At 37.8% G+C, this 21,373-nt stretch overlaps 1 protein-coding gene and 1 pseudogene across 4 annotated transcripts in view; one reads left to right on the top strand and one right to left on the bottom strand.

Moving 5' to 3' along the window:
* The window catches only part of STXBP6 (syntaxin binding protein 6), a 268,188-nt gene that overhangs the window by 24,834 nt on the left and 221,981 nt on the right, over window positions 1–21,373 (bottom strand). The window lies entirely within an intron of this gene.
* Window positions 9,445–10,700, top strand: LOC101417577 (histone-binding protein RBBP4 pseudogene; annotated as a pseudogene).

Here is a 21,373-nt window from a genome sequence, read left to right as displayed (position 1 = left end):
TTCCCTGACGCCGAGTGAGGTGTTCTGGCAATGCTTCCCACCCAAGGCATCTTTTACATTTCTCTAGTGAGCATTATTGGTGATGTGCCATGACTGTCGGTCTACATACTTGTACATCTCATTAAAGTAGAGTCTTCTTGATGACAGGGTAGGCCCTTGATTTTTCGGCACTTTTGAGACAGGGTCTATCATTTAATAGGTATTCAATAGATGTTGAATGGATACTGAATTGATAAAGAATGAAAGAGTTTTGGTTATATGATGATGCTATGAGGTGACTATTATTTGTGCTGAAACTCTGTTTTCATTGGCATTTGTTTCGGGTTGTGCTATTCTAATCAACATACAGAGTGGAGCAACTCCAGGATGTGGAGAAGAAAATTCCAATTATGTATCACTTTCCTAAGATGCTTTAATATGAAAATTCTGTCAAAAATAAAATCATGTACAAAATACAGTGAGTTTCAGGATATTTGCTTCATATGGAAAAACCTCATTTTCAATAGAGACAGCACTATTTCCAATACTGTTGTTATGGTCTGGGGGGAAAATACGATACACAAAGTGTGTGAAAACTAAAACAGATTTTGCTTCTTCCTGTGTTTACTTCATTTAGAATATGAAAGAAGGCGTGTTTTTCACACCTCCTGTTTAAATGCCACATTTTAAAAAATGATTAAGTTTTGAAAAATCAAATTAAAAAATTACCTTCTAGACTTTTCCAGCCCTAGCAAACATACAGGTTAAAAAGCTAACAGAAGCACATCTACAAGATAAAGAATTCCATCACTTTAAAAATAGATCCTATCTCACGCATTGGATTTTCCAAGTGGTGTTATAAACCACTTGCAGTCCTTATTGTAAGAAGGATGCTTACATATAAAGGAATGAATAATCATGTACCTCCCTCATACTTTCAAGGATTGTGACGCTTTTACACCACGTGAGTGCTCCTTGGGCTTCATAAGGTGGAGAGATCACACAATGCTAAAGAAACAAAGATGACTGGCTGAGGACAGGATAGTGAGAAGGAAGGATGGTGAGCAGTGCCTAGACTCCTGCAAATGACCAGGATAAGGGGACTAGGACTGAACATAAGGGCAGGGTAAGGCAGAGGGACCTGGTAAAATGACTAAGATTTAAACAAGGGAGTGGAGGCTACAGAATTACAATGGTGCCGACAGCATATGGTAGGTTTCTAAAGGGAAAAAGCAGAGTCTTGGGGTTGATACCTCACTATAAGATCAAGTTCAAGTTATCCAATTTAGGATTTGACTTTGAATTTCAAAGAGTGCTTCAAGAGTTTTCCTCCAAGATGCACATGAAGGATTTGGCAGAAACAATGCTGGGGATTCACAAAATTGCATTTAATTTTTCTTCTGTTTGGACATGTACGGAAAAGATATTTTTCTGCCTCCCTAGCAGTTAGATTGGTGATAAGACCAGTGGCAATACAGATAATGAGTGTTACTTCTGGGCTGAGAAAGCAAAAAGCCCCTGGGTAACCCTGCAGTTCTCTTTTCCCCCCAAAGGTGCTTGTTGAGAAGTTGGAAGGGAAGATGCATGCAAACTGGATCCTTCCATCACCACTTAAGAGGCTCCACTAGAGAAGCACTGAACCCAACATTGACCCTATGTGTGTGAGAAATCATCTTTAATTTGTTAAACCACTGAGAGAAATTTTGAGGTTATTGCAGCACAACGTAGTATAATTCTGACCACTGAAAGGGATGATGACGATCACATTTTCAGCACTCTGAAGAGAGTACCTAGATTTAAAAGATCCCCTTGAAAATATTTCATTTAAAAAAAAACAATTTGAATTAATAATATTTTTGTGCATGAGGGTGGGAAGGGTGAAAATCATAAATGCATTTTATAAGCAATGTAATGAATGAAAATAGCCACTTAAAGATCTTTAAGGTATCAGAAGAAAAAAGGAAATGTAGATGATCTAATTAAGAACTTTTCTAGAAAGTTAATTTTTGCCCACCTCTATATTACTGACAATATAATAAGAAAATAAAATAGATGTTTTTGAAAAATAAGCACTAACTTTTATGCTTCAAAATATAAAAACAGAATTTATAGATTAATATTCTAATACAAATATTGTTAATAAATATCCCATTTTCTACTTTGGACTTGGTAACATAACTATTCTTCATAACAACAGTATATATAAAACAATTTTCTCCTTTGTGCATTGGGGATGCAGCTACCCATTTTCACTTTCCTCCTTATTAAAAATGTATCTATGAGTAAAACTGATGACCAAAATGGTAGCTAGGTAAAAATAAAATTTTGTACCTTACAAGTGAGTTGGTAAATTGTAGACTATTAGGTGGGAAAAAACAGCAGCAGAAAGAGGGGCAATAGCTGTCAACCCACTCCTTTCACTGCTATGTAAGAAAGCCAGCAGTAGTACTAGTTAGTGGGGGGGCAATAACCTTGAATGTATATATGTAAGTCATATTCAAATTATGGTAACTTTAAAGACATTTTTCTTTAAAAAATCCAGGTTGGGGATTGAACCTGGAACCTTGAGTGTGGGAAGCAGGCTATCAACCACTGGAGCTACATCTGCTCCCCTTTAATTACTTTTAATAGGGTTATTGGCAAAATGCCTTTAATATCATTGATATTAGTTATAGTACAGAAAGTGACTTTTTAAGTATAAATAATTTATCTTGTACCCAAGACTTGGTCAAAATACTAAATACCATTTGCAAATTCATAACTCAGAAGTAAAAATCAACAGTCTATTAATTAATACACTAAATTTTCTTTTGTTAATACTTATAATAGGGAAAAGTAGGTAGAAGGATAAATAAAGGTCAACAAGAGAGAAATAGAGATGAAAGGAAAAATAAATTCTTTTTCTAAATTCTTTAAATCCTCAGAAAAATTCTCGCTCTAAGTAAAATCTTACATGAGTCTAATTAAGCAGTTTTCCTGGAGGGGGGAGCTATAATTAAAACTTTACCTTATATGGCTTACTAACTTGCAGCTGCAAGCTGAATGTTTTAACATATCATCATATTGGCATTAGTTTGACAAAATGTAGTAATCATTTTCTTTTGTGGACTAAAAAGCATCAAGAACATGCATATTTTAATTTGCATGCAAGCTGTTACAGATGTAATTATTAGCGGTTACAGGACATATATGGCATTGTATTTTTTTCTATTCCCTTTTTTAAGGTAATTGAATGCTTTGCTTATTTTGAATAAATGCAACTTGATATAAATGATCTAAAACAAGGAGTGGAAACAGCAGGGAAGATAAAATAGGAGAAATCCCTAAGCTCTGGAGAACATAGAAAAATTTCACCTTAGAGAAAAAAGTGGTCTGAGAACTAGGCAACCTGAACTTGAGGGGCTACCAGTTATTGCCACCAAAATTTTTAAAAATTCATACCCTTTTAAGAAGCTATCATTATCTATCTTTCCCCATGTAAGTTCAGGAGTAGAAGTATATCCATTATTTGAAAGCCAAAATTTCATTGCCACCTAATTCTACTTCCAAATGTGCACATGCAGGTACGTGCACACGCACGCGCGCACACACACACACTTGTCAAAAGTAAGGGGGAAAAAGCTAGCAAAAGCTGATCTGTGGTTTTGGGGGGGCAGTGGGTGGGGGAGTGGTGTGAGTGGGCTGGAACCTCAGTTCCCAGGTTTTTGGGTTGAGTCCAAGCCCAGCATATAGCAGGGCAGTCACCCAGAGCTGTGTGCTATACTGGGACTTGTGCTCATTTCAGTAGGTGCTAGGGCAGAGTCTGTAAAATTTCAACAAAAGTCAACAGATGAGGGCACCTAATAGTGCTATTCATCAAAGATGTCTAGGATCCTTCCCTAACATGAATAGCTGTAGGTGAGTCTCACAATCTTGGGCTTTCCCATCCCAAGTAGTGCTGGCCAGAAAGAATGAGTCATTTCTCAGGAGGGCAAGTGTTAGAGATGTGCTGGTGATCTGAGAGGGGCTGGAATAATAACTAGAAAGGAAGAACAATAGTTAATGACCTCTTGGGGTTCTGGGACAAAACAGAACCTTTTCCTCCTTGTTAAATTCTGATGCAAGATCTGGATTTGGTTTCTCAACTAAGAGCTTCACTGTCTTTCAAGTGAGCACCCACATACTCATTGTGGTCATTGTGGAGATGTAGACAGTGCCCAGTATACTGAAGGCTCCTTTCCTGACTTATAATTAAGTACCTAAAGGCTAATTCCTTTTAGAAATGTACTGACAGGGAGTGAGCAAGTTTGAGTAGAAAATCCTCTATGCATGGACAACTCATCTGCCTTCCCTTATTTAATTTCTGCTACTTCATACCCATTTTCAAATTCCCAACAGAGATAAACAGTGATGCTTCCTATAGGTTGAGATTAAAAAATTAATCAGTCTGAGGAAAATGAAACAAAAAATTTACACCATTAAAAAGAAAACGAAGAAAACAAACAGATATCCTAGATGACCAAAGTCCAACAGGCCTTGAAAATGAAGGCTGGAAACAGTATTTCCCCTCTCAACTGGGAGCCTGGCCAAGCAACCCCACAGGGAATTGAGTTCTGGGACTATGAGTGAAAGTTGCATTGTCTGTTCCTGTCTGCCCTCCTTCTGTTCTGTTCTCTAATTTTAGACAAATGGACCTTGACAGCATCCCTTAACAAAAAGATCAGCAACAAGCTGTTCAAGTCCTAAACCTGACATTTCCCATACTAAGAGAAAGGAGTAGAATTCCTTACCATCTTCTTGTAGATTAATAGCTTGTATGTAAACACAGAAAATATGATGGTGGTTTAAAACCATATCATTACCAATTCTTTTAAATTATATTCCAATTTATATTTTCAAAGTGCACTAAAGCTCCTTAAACCCTTAAATGTATTAAAAAATGTTTCTGAGTAGCAAAAATTTGCTGAAAAGCACTATTGCAGGGCAGGAGTCAACTTCTGCTACGATGGGTCATATAGTAAATAGGCTTTGTGTCCATTAGGTCTCACAGCTACTCAACTCTGCTTTTGTAGTGTGAAAGCAGCCATATTGATATGTAAACAAATAGGAATGGCTGTATTTCAATAAAACTTTATTTATAAATACAGGCAGTTGGATGGATTTGGCCTGAGGCCTGTAGTTTGGGGACTTCTGCTCTAGGGTCATAAAGACTAAGTTATCATGAGCAGCTGGTGCCAACATATAACCAGTTCACACAATACGTAGTTTTGATCCACCATAACAAAGAATTAACCATGGACAAAAAAGAATTTTGCTCATGATCTATAGATAGAAGTGTCTCTTATTTTCCAAACCAAAATTTGGAATATATGATCTAACAGTAGGGTATTAAAACCTGCAAAAAGATTCACATTTACTGAGAAACTATCCTAAGAAACCTAAGAAGTAGGGTAACCATATTTATGGAATAACTTGTAATTCTTAAAAATGAAAATACTCATAGATAATGCCTACAGAGTATTTGCTCTGTGCCAGGAATTGTTCAAAGTGTTTTGCAAGAATTAACTCATTTTATCCTTACAACAACTTTGTGAAGTAGGTCCTATTATACCCATTTTGCAGATGGGACAACTGAGGACCAGATAAATAGTCTGATGGTCATAAGGGTAGTAGGTTATAGAGATGGGATGTGAACCCAAGCTTTCTTGCTCCTGAATCTGCTCCTAGTCACTCCTTTTTAAAAAGAAAGAAAGAAAAGGAGGCATGCCTGTGTTTCACCTCAAATATATCTATATGCTTGGCCCACTCTTTGTTGAGCAGCAAATACTTACTGACTTTACTATGTGATGGATACCACGCCCAGTGCTTTAGGTATATTATGTTCTCTAATCCTATCCACAACTCTGTATGGGAGGAGCTATTATCCCATTTTACAAAAAAGAATACCATGATTTAGGAAGGTTAGAAAATGGCCAAGGGACACACACCTAATAAGCGGTGGAACCACTTTGCTGGTTCTCTTGGGATTGCCATTCCTTTTTATATAAGGTATTCACTTCCTGAACAGCTATTAGCAGGAGGTTCACATTAGGGAGAAGGGACAGGATGACGGTCCAGGCTAGCAGGCATTTTCCTTACGACATAAGCTCATGAAGGAGGCCTCTCAATCCTTCCTTCTTCCCCGTACCAGTACCTCAGGTAACTAGAACCTATGGTAACTGTTTTAGACGATACTCTGATAGAGCAGAGCCACTCCTAAGCTAGTGGTCAGCTGGCGCTGGGTCTTGGTCCCAGCCTTGCTTCCCTGGGAATGAAGATTCTTAAAAGCCACTGCTCCAGGAAATGGCTGGTCACAGATGGTTTATAGACTCTTTTCTTGGGGTGAGGAGCCTGGGTTCCAAGCATTGAATCTGGCTCCCACTTCCTGCCTTGCATGGATACTCTTAGTCTCTGTTATAGACAGAATTCAAACTGCCTCCTTTCAGAATGGAGCCCAGCAGGCAAGCAGTTACATTCCTAACTGGTATGTGCTTCTGTTTTATTTCTGGTTTATGGATACACTTACCTTTTTTCTGAAAGTGGCTATGCCTTTTAATATCGACTATTTTACATTTTATCTTTCTATGTGGTGGTGCAGAGGGAGCCTCAAAATGTATATTCACAATGCCAAATTGTTCTAATATTCAATTTCCAACGAACATTCACTTTTATTAACACAACAATCCCAAAATTCTAACATTGTTCAGCAGTGATAATACTTATTTTTAAATCCCTTTGTTTTCACCAACAAAGAAGAAGCTGATTATGCCTTACTGACAGAGTCTCTTTTTTAGTCTGGCTAATTAAAAGTGGATGACCTCAAATGATAAGTTTCAATTTACTTTTCTTTTGAAGGAAGAAAAGGGTTGAGAAGCTGAAGCAATTCACATGTGCTGTCTATTACTATCTGGGTTATAGCTCAAAACTTCTGCAGTTTTCTCCCTAATCTTAATTAGAGAGGAATCCAGCTACTATTCATGCACTCATTTACTCAGCTTTTAAGAGATGAATCTGAAGTCCAAAAGAAGAGAGTCATAATATTGGAATTATTTTCTTAATCATCATTGAAGAAAGCTTTATCACATTTTTCCAAGTCTTTCATTTCCCAAAAGAAGTTCTAGACATATTCTATTTCTGAAGGCTGCTTTTCCTAGGGCTCCATCTTAATTACCCACACAGGTTTCTGGTCTATAAGTTTCTGCACAAGAGTGGAATATAAATGTACCATACTTTACAAAACATGTATTTCTGAAAATTTATGTATATATCAAATTTCAACAAATCAAATTGCTTTTTCCCTTTGAATTATAATACAATTTCAAAGATGTGTTCCTAGAGGAAAAGATGCAATCTGAAATACCATAAAAGGGAAACAGATGTGGCTCAAATGATTGAGCTCCTGCCTACCACATGGGAGGTCCCTGGTTTGGTTCCTGGTGCCTCCTAAAGAAGACAGTGAGCGGGTGCAATGGGTACATGTGGCAAGCTGACACAAGAGACACAAGAAAAACATAGAGACACAACAAAGCAGGGAGCAGAGGTTCCCAGTGCTTTCTAAAGACGATGAGCAAGAGAGCAAGCTGATGCAACAAGATGGTGCAACAAGAGACGAAGGAGAAAAAGCATAATGAGAGACATAGCAAAGCAGGGAAAAGAGTTGGCTCAAGTGATTAGGTGCCTCCCTCTCACATTGGAGGTCCTGGATTTAGTTCCCGGTGCCTCCTAAAGGAACAAAGATGATGAACAGACACAGCAAATGCAAACAATGAAGGGGCAGGGAGAAATAAATAAATAAAATAAATCTTTGAAAAAGATTTAAAGGGCACCATTAGGAGAGTGCAATAACAGTCAAGTGTTAAACTGGAAAATATTATACCTTCTTAGTGATAATGCAGTTTATTCAGTAATTCAAGTGTTACATTGAAAATACAATATCACTCAATGTCAAGAGCTATATTAATTGCAAGTAAATAAAAATAGAACTTGATTTTGTTGGAGAAATACTTAGAACTTTCAGACAAAAACATACATCAAAAGATAATGGCTTTGAAGAGTTTTTCTACTTTTCTCTAGTGGGGCTGGAAAGAACAGATTTTAGAGAGAGACTTGGGTTCAAATTCTGACTGTCTCTATCTGTGTGACTCTGGGCAAACTAAGTAAACTCTCTAAGGCTTAGTTTGTTTCTTCACCTATAAACTGGGGATAACAATAACTACTTTTTAGAGTTAGAATGAACTTTAAAAAAATGTGTGGTATATCGTGTAAACTTAATATGTGGTAACTGTCAGTGTGATTATCACCAGCTGGGCTTTCTTCCTGCAGAAGATAAGAAAAATGTAAATATAAATGCATATTTCATCTTTACTATATCAGATGTTAAGTGATGCTTTCAAACCAATGTTCCTTGGTTTCTACTCCTTCCTCTATGTTGGAATGCAATTCAATTCTTTAACAGGAAGGAATAACAGAAAGACAGACTTAAAAGAAAACATTTATTCTACCATCTACCACCAAGTACTCACTATATTCCATGGTACTCTCTACGCATCATGCTAAATGTTTCATACATGATCTTGCATTATTAATCTGGTTAACAGAAGAAGAAATCAAGCTTACAGTTTGAGTAATTCATTTACAGATAGCAAGTGACAGAACAGAGACTCAAACCCAGATCTCTATATTTTTAATGAGATGTTTGATTTTTAATGAACATCACCTCATGGCAGGAAGACAAGATTTAAGAAGCACCACCAGAGGGGGAAGTATACACCCAGAACAATGCAGAAAATTGTTGACTCAACATGGTAGCTGCATTTCAGGTGCTCATGCTGAATCATTTTTAAGTGCATGCTGAATTAAAGGCATAATAAATTCAAGCAATTAGCGTGAACTTGTCTGGAATGGGTATGTGCTAAACAGACTTGACCTTGATATTTATATCAAAGTTAATAGGGGGAACTGTCAGTCCCTCAAGAGCAATACTACCAAGTTATTTACAGAGTATAATGATCATTTTCTGAGGGAAAGAGAAGGAGCTATAAAGGAAAAAAGATGATTTTTAACAAAATCAAATGTCTCCTTAAAATTTTAAATGTTAAGTACCCTAAGACTTCCCAGAGCTTGTAAGGAACCTATATAATTATGAAGGAAAAACAAATCCCTTAAGTAAAGGCAAAGGGCCAAGGTGCAAATATCTCAGTTGGTAAATAAGGAACTTCTTCATATTGTAGCACATGGAAAGCTGTTTCAGCCACCTAAATTCCGGGTATTCACAAAAAACTTTTTTAAAAAATTTAAATATTTTTAATTATAACAGATCAGTACAAATAATATTGTCTCTAAAGAGTATTTAAAAGTATATCTTGTTGAAGGAAAAAAATAAATGTAGACCTACATTATACAATAGTGTATGTTATACCCAGGAATCCCCTGGCTTGCCTGTCTGCCATGGCCGACAAGGAAACAGCCTTTGATGACACAGTGGAAGAATGTGTGATCAACGAGGAGTACAAAATATGGAAAAAGAACACTCTTTTCTTTACGATTTAGTGATGACCCATGCTTTGGAAAGGCCCAGCCTCACTGCACAGTGGCTTCCAGATGTAACCAGACCAGAAGGAAAAGACTTCAGCATTTATCAACTTGGTCTGGGGATACATACCAGATTAAAGAAACCACCTTGTGATAGCCAGTGTGCCGCTCCCTAATGACGATGCTCAGTTGATGCATCACGCTATGACAATGATAAAGGAGAATTTGGAGGTTTAGGCTCACTTTGTGGAAAAACTGAAATAGAAATCAAGATCAGTCATGAAGGAGACTGTTATATGCCCCAGAACCCTTGTGTCATTGCCACAATGCCTCCATCCAGTGATGTTCTTGTTTTTGATTACACGAAACACAGTTCTAAATTAGACCCTTCTGGAGAGTACAACCCAGACTTGTGTCTCCGTGGACATCAGAAGGAAGGCTGTGGGCTTTCTTGGAACCCAAATCTCAGTGGACACTTAGTGCTTCACAAGATAATACCATCTGCTTGTGGGACATCTGTGCTGTTCCAAAAGAAGGAAAAGTGGTGGGTGCAGAGACCATCTTTACAGGGCACACAGCAGTGGTAGAAGACATTTCCTGGAATCTTCTCCATGAGTCTCTTTGAACCAGTTGCTGATGATCAGAAATTTACGATCTGGGATATGCATTCGAACAATACTTTCAAACCAAGCCACTCAGTTGATGCTCCCACTGCTGAAGTGAACTGCCTCTCTTTCAATCCTTATGTGTGGTCATTCTTGCCACAGGATCAGCTGGCAAGACTGTTGCCTTGTGGAATCTGAGAAATCTGAAACTCAAGGTGCATTCCTTTGAATCACATAAGGATGAAATATTCCAGGTTCAGTGGTCACCTCACAATGAAACTATTTTGGCTCCTAGTGGTACTGATCACAGACTGAATGTCTGTGATTTAAGTAAAATTGGAGAGGTACAATCCTCAGAAGATGCAGAAAATGGGTCACCAGAGTTATTGTTTGTTCAAGGTGGTCACACTGCTAAGATACCTTATTTTTCCGGGAATCCCAATGAACCTTGAGTGATTTCTTCTGTTATCAGAAGAAAATACCATGCTAATGTGGCAGATGGCAGAGAATATTTATAATGATGAAGACCCTAAAGGAAGTATGGATCCAGAAGGACAAGGATCTTAGATATGTCTGCACTTGTGACTTTAAACTCCCTGTTTTACCCTCTTAATCCTGACATTGATTTAACACTGACTTTGTTCAGCTCTCCCTCTATAGCTACCATTTACAATGCTATTAGCCCAGACATCAGGCATTTTCTAAATATTAACTGGGGGACTTGATTCAGCAAAGCCACAAACTCATATTTAATTTTCTTCAGGAATTTTCTAGAATCAAACCTATGTCTGAAATAGATGCAGAAAGGGGAAAATATGTGTGTGGTCATTTTTCTTCTTATGCTATGTTTCCAACTTATTGAGACTCCTTTAAGGTTAGAGTAAGGAATAGAGCCAAGTGAGGTAGGCGTCTGAATCACGAAGTATACCACTGCAGGATGTACTTATTTAGGAAAAAGGGGAGAGATTCAAGTAATAAAAGTTCCTACTCTAAAACTGCCATATCTGTCTGACTCTCGAGGTACACATTTGTCTGTGTAGACCAGTCTCTCAGTTTCTTAAGTCAGAACTTTATATCTTCCTTTTTTCCCCATATTTTTGCTCATTAGTGTATTTCTTGAGCTGTTTCATATTATCTTTCCTTCCTGTGAGATGTTTTTTTTTTTTAAATTTGGGACCACCAAATTGTAAAGATGTATGTTTTTACCTGACAGTTATACCACAGGTAGACTGTCCAGTTAAGCTGAGATGAATCAATAGCTGACATTTGTTTTTAAAATTAAATTAATCCTAGATAAGAGTTTACTTTCTTCCCCCCAAGAAGTTAGTCCTTGACCACTAGTTTGGTACCATCTCCCTTTTGGGTGACTTGTTTCACCAGCAGGCCTGTTATTTTCCATGGATAACTGTGTAAGTGCTTATAATGGAGCGAATTGCTTTTCTATGCTAAAGAAGAGTGTATATTATAGTTTTGAGAATTACTTAAGAAACGGTATGGTAGACAATACTAGCCTCCCAAAGATGCCCACATTCTAATCCCAAGAACCTGTGAACATGTTACCTCACATGGCAAAAGGTACTTTGCAGATGTGACTAAGTTAAGAGTCTTGAGATGAGGTTATCCTGGATTAGCTGGGCGGACCCCATGTAGTCACCAAGGGTCCTCAGAAGAGAAGGTAGGCTGTCAGGGGCAGACACTGATTTAAAGATGCTAAACTGAAGGCTTAGAAGACGGAGGAAGAGGCCATAAGATAGGAAGTTCAGGCAGCTGTTAAAAGATAGAAAATGCCGGGGAACAGATTCTCCCCAGAGCCCTGCCAACCCAACTTCTGACCTTCATAACTGCAGGGTAACAAATTTGAATTGTTTTAAATCACTAAGTTTGTGGTGATTTGTTTCAGCATCAATAGGAAACTAATACAAATGATCAAGAAGGGTAAACTATTCTGTGGCTAGGAAAATTAAAATACCTATTAGCTCTGAGATGAAATTTGCTTTTAAATAATGTAGACCCTAAAAAAAATTAAAATTATATTCTATCTTATTCAAGTTGAAAAGTCAAAAGCTTAAAAATTCACAAGGATATGCTGGCTCCATAAAAACTTTCTTAAAATTGCAAAAGGGTTTTTCTCCCCTTTTTTTTGCTCTCCAAAAAACCTTAACATTCCTAGAAAACAACCATTAGGACAAGCTTTTGGCTTTTATCAGAGATGTGTGAATCTATTCTGACCTTGTAAAAAACACGTTTTTTCCTAAGTCTCAATCTCTTATAAGAGAAGCAGATCAATAAAATCAACCAACTGTGAAAATAAGGTTCATGGGCCAGAGAGAAATGCTGATAGAGGGAAATACATACAATAATAGAGAATCACAAGGTGGTTAGATCCTTGTCTAATATTTATATGTGAACCATGGAATGCCCTGACCTTTACCCATCTTATTAATATTATGCCATGTTTATCACTTTTGTTGCAAGGGACCTAAAAGGTGATCCTGAACAGAATGCTCTCAGGATCATTTAAAAGTTTTTTTCTATTGGGCAATTTTTTTTAAAGCTCATTTTCTCAAAGTATAAATAATCAGTTTTCGCTTAGACATCTAAACTCAAAAATAGTCTGTCATTCTTACTACTATCTTTTTGGCATAAACTACTAATGTAAGGAAAGAAAAAAAATAGTTGCTTTCCAATTAATAGCATCCACTGAGGTTTTTCCCCCTCCTTCAAATACTATCACAAGGACAGTAAGAGAAAGCAAGCATACACATACACACACACACACACACACACACACGGTACCTCACAATTTAACCTCTCAGGAGCTGGATGAAGTAAATTCCTCAGCCTTCAATGAACACTTGTCATCATTCTTCTTTTTCTTAGAACTTGTATTTTTACTTCAATATAATGACATGCTTTCTTGCTTCCCTGCCACTCATACTTGAAATTTTTATGCTAAGTGGTCTCACAGTTAGAAAATTCTGAGAAAGATATTCTCCTTTCAGAGATATGACCCATTACATTGGTTCATAAACCCAGAGCAGTGAGACACCATCACAGGTGGATGCCACAATGTTATAGAGGTAGAACAAAACAGAACCAAACAAAGCAAAAACATACACCAAACAAAAGCTAAGTCAGGGTTACTTCCCATGCTTCTGTGCTTGACAGTGAAAAAGGCTACATGCTGGATAAAATTGAGCTACGGAGGCTGGAGCTTGAGGCAAGCCACCAGGTTGTAAAGGGATCCTCAAGGGCAGCCACTTCCATTACCAGAAAAAACAAAACAAAGTGACTACATTAGATGGGTCAAGGAGGAACGTAAATTTTTTAAGTGGCAGCTTCCTGTTAGATTTTTAAAATTCTCCTAATTCTTGACCGTAGGGCTTTCTTCTTTTTCTCCATAAATGAAGTCTTTGTTCTACGGGTTGCCCCCAAGAGTCTATGGCAGTTTGTTGTTGTTAAACTGTTCTTGACTATAAGCTAACTCCTCAAAGCCAGCCGAAGATATTCAGATTCCAGATTGAGGCTTCTTCCCTGTGCAAAATTAACCAGAAAACTAATGTTCAATTACAAAAGGGCTTTATTGGAATTCCTATGCTTACTGCTACTTACAACTTGTATTTTTATAGCATTATTTCAGGTCAAATAGTTACAATAAGACACTAATCCTCTAAGTTTCTCTAAGAGCCCTTCTTTAGCAGCCTGTGTTTATATCTTGGTGTGACTAACCGAACACTAAACCCTTGAGATTAAACTATCTTAAAATCCTTAAAATTTTCATAACTGTTTGGCCTTCATGAAATTTTTCTATATAACAACTTAGATGAAGTTACAGAGCTAACTGGAAATTGGGAGGGTATATGCCTGTGAGGGTTGCCAGATAAAATACAGAATGCCCAGTAAATTTTAATTGCAGATAGAATAATGAACCATGTGCAATATTTGGGCTATACTTATCCTAACAAATGAGTCATTGTTTATTTTAGCTGTACTTCAAATTTAACTGGAAATCCTATAGATTTGGTGTGCTAGACCTGGCAGTCCTAATGCTCCTGCTTCTTGCAGGACACCCAATAAACCAAATCCCATTGGCCGTATTACAGGTAGGAGGGTAAGAAATGTCTAGTCTTATAAATTGGAAGCCTCCAACTTCACATTTACATCATGGCGCCAATTAAATTTCAAACCATCACCCATTCCAAACCTGGAGATTAATCTTTATTTTAATGATCAGAAACAAGATTGCAATTTTTAGAAGCTTAGGATATAATGTAAAAAGAAAAAAAACAAGGCACTTTACTCACCTCTTCACTAAAGGTTTTGGAAACTTCATATTAGAGATTCCTTGTGTGCTCTCTCAGGTACTAAGCTCAAGTTCCTTATCTTTTTTCCAGGTACAGAAGAGGACTGTGGTCATTGTCCCTGAAGATTATACTCTAACCTGCTGTCTAAGAAGTGTGTGTTCTGAGCAGTTACCCCAGAAGTGGGGGTGAATTTGCCAAATCATTAAATGAACATTATTAAAACCATTTATTGTCCTTGAAAATTTACAGCTTCTCTTCAAAATAATTTGATGTAATTTTCACATCTTGAGGTTTCTATGCTACAGCAGAGCAACAGCTTTTAAAGGCTAGCTAATAAAGAAGTTTTCAAGGGTCCATGTGAAAAAAGAGAAAAGACAATGTAGTAAAAAGGTATATGTTCTCAAATTTAAGGAATGATCCTTTATTCTCAGAGATTATGTCCTTTTTATCTTTTAATGTTAAAGTAAACTTTCATCACAAAATTGTGATACTGGGTGTGAAGTTTTTTTAATATTCTTACTTAGAAAATTGGTTGGCGAATTTATATCTCCCAAATTATTTTAAAAATTGTACTTGTCTGCTAATTTAAAAGCATGGGGTGTAATGCAGGAGAAACGTCTTTATGTCTCTTTCAGAAATACTACTTGTGTTCAACAATATTAAACAACTTTACCTCTGATTCATCTATCTCCATAGAAAGAGAATTAGATTCAAGGAACTATTCTAGGCTGAAGATATGTTTATAAAAAAGGATATTTCTATTCTCTTATAATGTTCAAACAACATGTTTTAGGTCTTTTCTTTCCTAGTAGAAGATCTGAATTATGTACCCTGATCTCTGGCACACTGTCATGGATATATCTTAAATATTGTTGCTTTGGTAAATCAGTAGTAACATATGCACTCTATAAATGTCAAACATAAAATGCAACACATCCAGCATTCTACAAACCATGGCAAACAGCTCAGGATTCCAGACACTTGCAATGTCTATACTAGAGCTCAGCTCACTCCTACTTGGAACAAAGAAATTACTTTCCCCTCCTCCAATTCTATGGACAACATGGATCTGAATAGGAAAGGCCAAGAACATGGCCATGAACATTTCCTTGATCCTTTCATAAGAAAGGCCTTTTGATAAATATTCTGGAAGAAATCATGTAATATCATGAATAATCACATCAAATTTTCTAGTTTTTTTTAAAAATAGAAGATTCAGGCATGTTCTGGCACTTTGCAAAAATCCCATTTGATTTACTATTTTTTAATTGAATTTAATCCTTAAGCCATCCCTTCAAAGCAGGTGTTACTATCCACAATACAGAGTAGCAAAGAGAAGATGAGTACAAGTTAAGCAACTCAGATGAAGTCAGAGCTAACGAGTGACGTCATTAAAGGCAGGGTATGTGACTCCAGTGTGTCTTCTTTCCACTCTGTGAAGCTGTGTGTTTATGCCTTTTGGTTGTTTCTGAAGTAGAAATGCTTTTTATCTACAGCAGATTATTTAAGTATGGGTTAGACAAAATATGTTCATGATCCTTGTCAAGCCAATCAATGACACCTACAGAAGTACTCTTGGATTTTGATGGAGGGCTATGATTCAAAAGCATTTAATGTACAATATTACTCCTGGCTTTAGGGCGACTAAGCACACTCCACCAGCTGCTTCGCAGCAAGCATTTCAGTGTAGTTTACAGCCACTGAACAATGAAAAGAGGAAACTGCATCTGTGACCCAATTTTTCTGTAGTTACTGGTCATTTATATCCTGTACAGAATTGGGATGGACCCTAAGGAAGTGGTCACTTGTTTTCTCACCTAACAAAAAAGCATCTACCTTTTATTCACTTCATGGAAATAAGATGAGGTTGAATGGCTGAATCTGAAAATATGAGAAAACATGCAAAACACACAATATAATGACTGGCAATGTCACCCTAAATTTAAAAAACAAATACTTAAAAGTTTGAGACCCAGAAATATCTCATTGCTTCTGCTAAAATGCATGCTCCCAATAGTACTCAGAACACATCAGATGGTACTATCAGATGGTACATGCAGTTCCATGCACATACTTGTTCTTGTTGCAGTGGTTATACTGGCGGGATCCCCATGACTAAAAGAAAAAAAAATCCCAAAGGAGACTTTTCTGATTGTATACTTTGAAAGTTCACATTGGTATTCTGCAAGTCTTAAATAGAATATTATGTGGTCTAGGAAAAGCTGATATTGACTATAGAGAAGAAGATGAGGTGATGGAACACTGGAAGATAATCCCTGCATATTTACATGATTGATATAATTAATAATTTATAGAGAACTTTTAAATGCAATTTTTAATTTGATCCTCACAAAGATCTAGTTAAACTAGTGTTCTCTTCTCTTCTGCTCTGCTGACTCAATGTAAGGAAAATAAAACCTGTAGTTCCTAAGGGAACTTGGAAGTCACAGTCCCCATTCACTAGACGGGCACAAGTGAAACACTGACCATATCCCTTAATGGCTGTGGGTCTTGGGCAAGTTCCCCAGGAAGCACTTCCCTCATCTGTACCACGGTGGAGGAAAAATGGTGCTCGTTATTTTGTTCTTTCTTCAAGGGCAACAAGTCACTAGAGGAACAACGACAGGGATTCCTTTGGATTCAAGGCCTATAAAAAGCACTTCACTGTTGTGTGTGAACAACAAATCAGGTATGGGGCCTCAACCACGCTGGTACTCTGCATCTATACATCAGATCAGAAAGCAAAAATAGCCTGGTTTTAATACAACTGAATGTTCATATATGAATTATGATCTCTTATATGTGTGTGCATTTTTCAAAAGTATATTAAAGACTGCATGGTAGGGGTAAAACTACAGGTGAACTTATCGCTGATAAATAAGCAATTCTTTCCAAAGCACCCCTGACCGGAGCATGTATAGGGAATGTGAGGTTCACACCTCACTAGGCCAGTGTTCAGTGGCAGAAAACATTAAACATCAGAAAGAAGAAATCTAAAAATAATGGCAAACATTACAGATGCCCTTAAAGTACAGGCATAATTACTTCATAAAAACCCAGTCAGAATGCACAGATGTGTGTGTTTATAATTGTTATCTCCCTTCCCATGGCCAGGCCAGGGCACTCAGGAGGTAAAGTATTTGACAGCTCCCGGAGAGATGACCCTGCATGTTTGGAAGAAAAGTACAATACAAAGTCACACTTTGATTGAATTCTGAGATTCTGTTCCACCCCAGAGGAATCTAGAGTAAAGCCACTGGTTTTCCTTTAGCATACCAATTGGCAGGGCAAACACGGCCTGCCTGCTCTGAAGGAGACATCAGAGACGTCTGCACCCCTGTAATTCTAATAGAGCTCAGAAGTCTGGGCTTTGTACCACCTTCTGAAGGGTTGCACACAGATACACAATGCTTAATAAATACTCTTTGATGATGAAGAAATTAAATGGCATTTCAAAATGGCCCGCGTTGTGGAAAAATGATCTGCTACATTCAAAGTCTGAATAAAACTCATATTGAAATAAAACTGTCAGGATTAACTTGCAATAACAGAGAGCTTGTTTCATCCTGCTCTTGCCTGCCTGGCATCTCCTAACTGTCCTTTAAAATGCCTTTCAGCCATCACCTCATTATCGCCTGGTTTTACATCTGTTTATATCTGACATACTCCCAGAAAGATAAGTGAAGTCAGGAAGGGGTCTACTTTGTTGTTGGATCTCTGCATCTAGGTCTGATATGCAGATAGCGCTGAATAAATGCTTGTGGACTTAATGAGGATGGGCCCAACAGGGCCTCAAACAAAAGTAGGCAGAGCTCACCAAAGGGTGATGCATACAAAATAAGTAAAAGAACAAGAGGTAATTAAATGACCTGCCAGGTTGTTTGGGCTTAGAGTTCCAGAAAATTGCTAGGACATGCATATTCATGTTCCAGTTCATACCGTATCTTGCCTTGAAGAAAAAACAGGTTTTCTGCAAATACCCCATTTATTGAAACAAAAACAAACAAAAAACAAACAGATTTGTAAATAATCCACTTTATGATTCTAACACAGAAGTTACCAATAGCACTAAAGATTTCTGTGGTTTACAATGTCAAGGATACAAATAATAAGCCAACAGTAATCACTACAAAAGGTCAATCTGGAAAAAAAAAAATTGCACATGGTGGAACCTGTCCAAAGTTGCCTTGTGGGCTTTGCTCACATTTTGCTAAGAGAATGAAGAAAGCAAAACAACAAAGTCCCCCTTGGGGTCTTGACTTAATAGGACATGCCTATTATCTAAACTGCTGCTATTTGGGGCAGAACATGTTTCTGTGAAATGAATTAGTTGAAACTAAGTGTCTCTTCTGGAGTCTATAGTTCTACACATGTGATTAACTCTTTCAAGGCACCTTTAAAGTGCAAATGTTTTATCACATGTATAGTATCACCTCTGCTTACAATAAGCAGGGAAAAATCCTAGATACTGCCTCAGAAGAAGTAAATCTGACCTACGGGAACTGGAGACTTCACTGTCGGGGACCCCTCATTCTTGGTACCATACCACATTTCAACTGCCAGAACTCAGCTCCACACCGCTGCCTTTGCTTTCTGTGGATTGCTTGGTAGCTTACGGCCCAGGAACTAAAGAGTGGTTTTTTATTTCTGAAAAGTGACTGACTTTCAAAGAGCTAAAAGAGAGGGAGAGTAGAGGTTGGGAATAACCAAGGCTTGGCAACTGTCCTAACTTACCTATCCTCCAACCATCCAGAGAAGAGAAGACCACTGTAAAGAAGCTGACAGAGGCATGAGAAGGAATCAGCTTCTCCTTCCTGCTTCCTCACGGCATCCTGCCCTTTCATTCATGAGTATCCTCAGCCAGCCCTGTAGACTTTATGTGTGTCTCTCCTATAACCAGCATCAGAAGATCAAAGCTTCCCAGACTGTCCTCTGGAGATAAGGAAATACCACGTTTGGAGGAGAGAATTTCAAATATGCCAAAGAATCCATTTCTGTTTAATGGGCTCTCTCCAAGGGAAAAATAAAGGATACACAAAATCAACAAATACAAGATAGAAACTGCATGGAATTGTAAGATAGTTAAATGATAACATTATGTTGAACTGGTATGACACAGAGTGTGGTTCAGTGTGAACATGGCGTATTTGCTTCTCGTCCTATGACTTGGTAAAGTCTTTAGAAATCACTGGGCCTCCATTTGCCAAAGACAGGGTTGGCCCAGATATAGAGCAACGGAGAGATCCCGTGAGTGGCCAGGGCTCCACTGTCTTCCCCATGCACTCAAACAGCCTCACTGTCGTCTATTTAGTTTACTGAAGTTCTGAGAAACAAAAACAAAGTAAAAAAAAAACCTAGATATTTTTAAAGGTCTCTATAACTCTACCGCTCTGAGGCCAAAACATTAAGAGTCATTATCTTAATTATACACCTGAGGTAAAACCAGGACAAAGTTAACATTACCCATAATATTTGTCCCTTGTCTTCCTTTTTTTTATTATAATTAAAAATATCCAGGGGGAAGCAGATGTGGCTCAATTGATAGAGCATTCACCTACCATATGGAGGGTCCAGGGTTCAATACCCAGAGCCTCCTGCCCTGTGTGGAGCTGGCCCATGCGCAGTGCTGCCACGCACAAGGAGTGCCATGCCATGCAGGGCTGCCCCCACGTAGGGGAGCCCCACACGCAGGAGTGCGTCCTGCAAGGAGAGTTGCCCCATGTGAAAAAAGCACAGCCAGCCCAGGAGTGGCACCGCACACACAGAGAGCTGACGCGGCAAGATAACGCAACAAAAAAGAGATGCAATTTCCCAGTGCCACCCCCCCCCCCAAAAAAAATGCAAGCAGACGCAGAAGAACACACAATGAATGGACACAAGAGAGCAGACAATGGGGGAAAAGGAAAGAAATAAATTAAATAAATCTTTAAAAAAAAAAATCCAGGAATGTGTTTGATGAAATATTTCCAAAAATCCCTGCACAACTCCAAAGGGCATCATTCATTCCAAAGACAACATCAACTGTGTCCCCTGGACTGTGCCACTCAGTGGCCTTGTATAGATGCTTTTAAAGCTGGGTGGGCCTGGATTTGAAGCCTGTCTCTACCACTTACTAACTACATGACCTTTAGCAAGCTATTTATTCTGCTGCCTCCTCTGTACTGTGGAGATAATAAATTGTATTTCCAAAGGATGCCATGAAAACTAAAGCTAATATATGTAATGAACCTGGAGTTAGTGTGGCATGTTAACACCAACACGAGTTCTCTGAAATCACAAAAACAATACACAACATATTTCATAGTACAGGAAACTATGATGTTTAGGATTTGTGGCTCATGATATAAGAAGAAACCTAAAGTTAAAAGGGAGGAGGTCACATGGCCCTAGAACTACATAATTCTTAAGTCTCAGAACTGTGATAACGGGCAGAAAGATAACCAGAAGGTTAATTAATTAGAGCCCTGTTGGTACAAATGCTATCAAGGATAACAACTATACAAATATGATAGGTTGCATTTCATGGAGGGTATATGCCAACAAATTACAATGTACTTAAATTCAAACTTTTTTATTTTGCCTTCCTTAGGAATTCAAGATCAGTCAATATTTAAATGGACTGAATCTTTTATTTAATTTTTAAATTAAGACGTGATTGACCTACATGCTAAAATTATAACTTAGGAATTATAGGTTCTCAAAGTGAGGGAACTGAAAGGGATTTTAAGTATCATCTAGTCTGATCTCCACATGTTACAACTTGGGAAAATTGCAGCCTAAAGATGAGAGATTCATGTAAGGTCACAAAAGAAAGAGCCAATCCTGGCATTTGGTCTCATGAACTTATCCTTTTCCTTACTGCAATCATGAGCATTACTCAATACACATGCCAACAATTCAACACTTGATGTATGGTTGACCATCTCAACTTTGCCT

The sequence above is a fragment of the Dasypus novemcinctus genome, chromosome 3 (genome assembly GCF_030445035.2).
Source record: "Dasypus novemcinctus isolate mDasNov1 chromosome 3, mDasNov1.1.hap2, whole genome shotgun sequence".
NCBI classification, from domain to species: Eukaryota; Metazoa; Chordata; class Mammalia; order Cingulata; family Dasypodidae; genus Dasypus; species Dasypus novemcinctus.
This window is presented reverse-complemented; position numbering and strand designations above follow the sequence as displayed.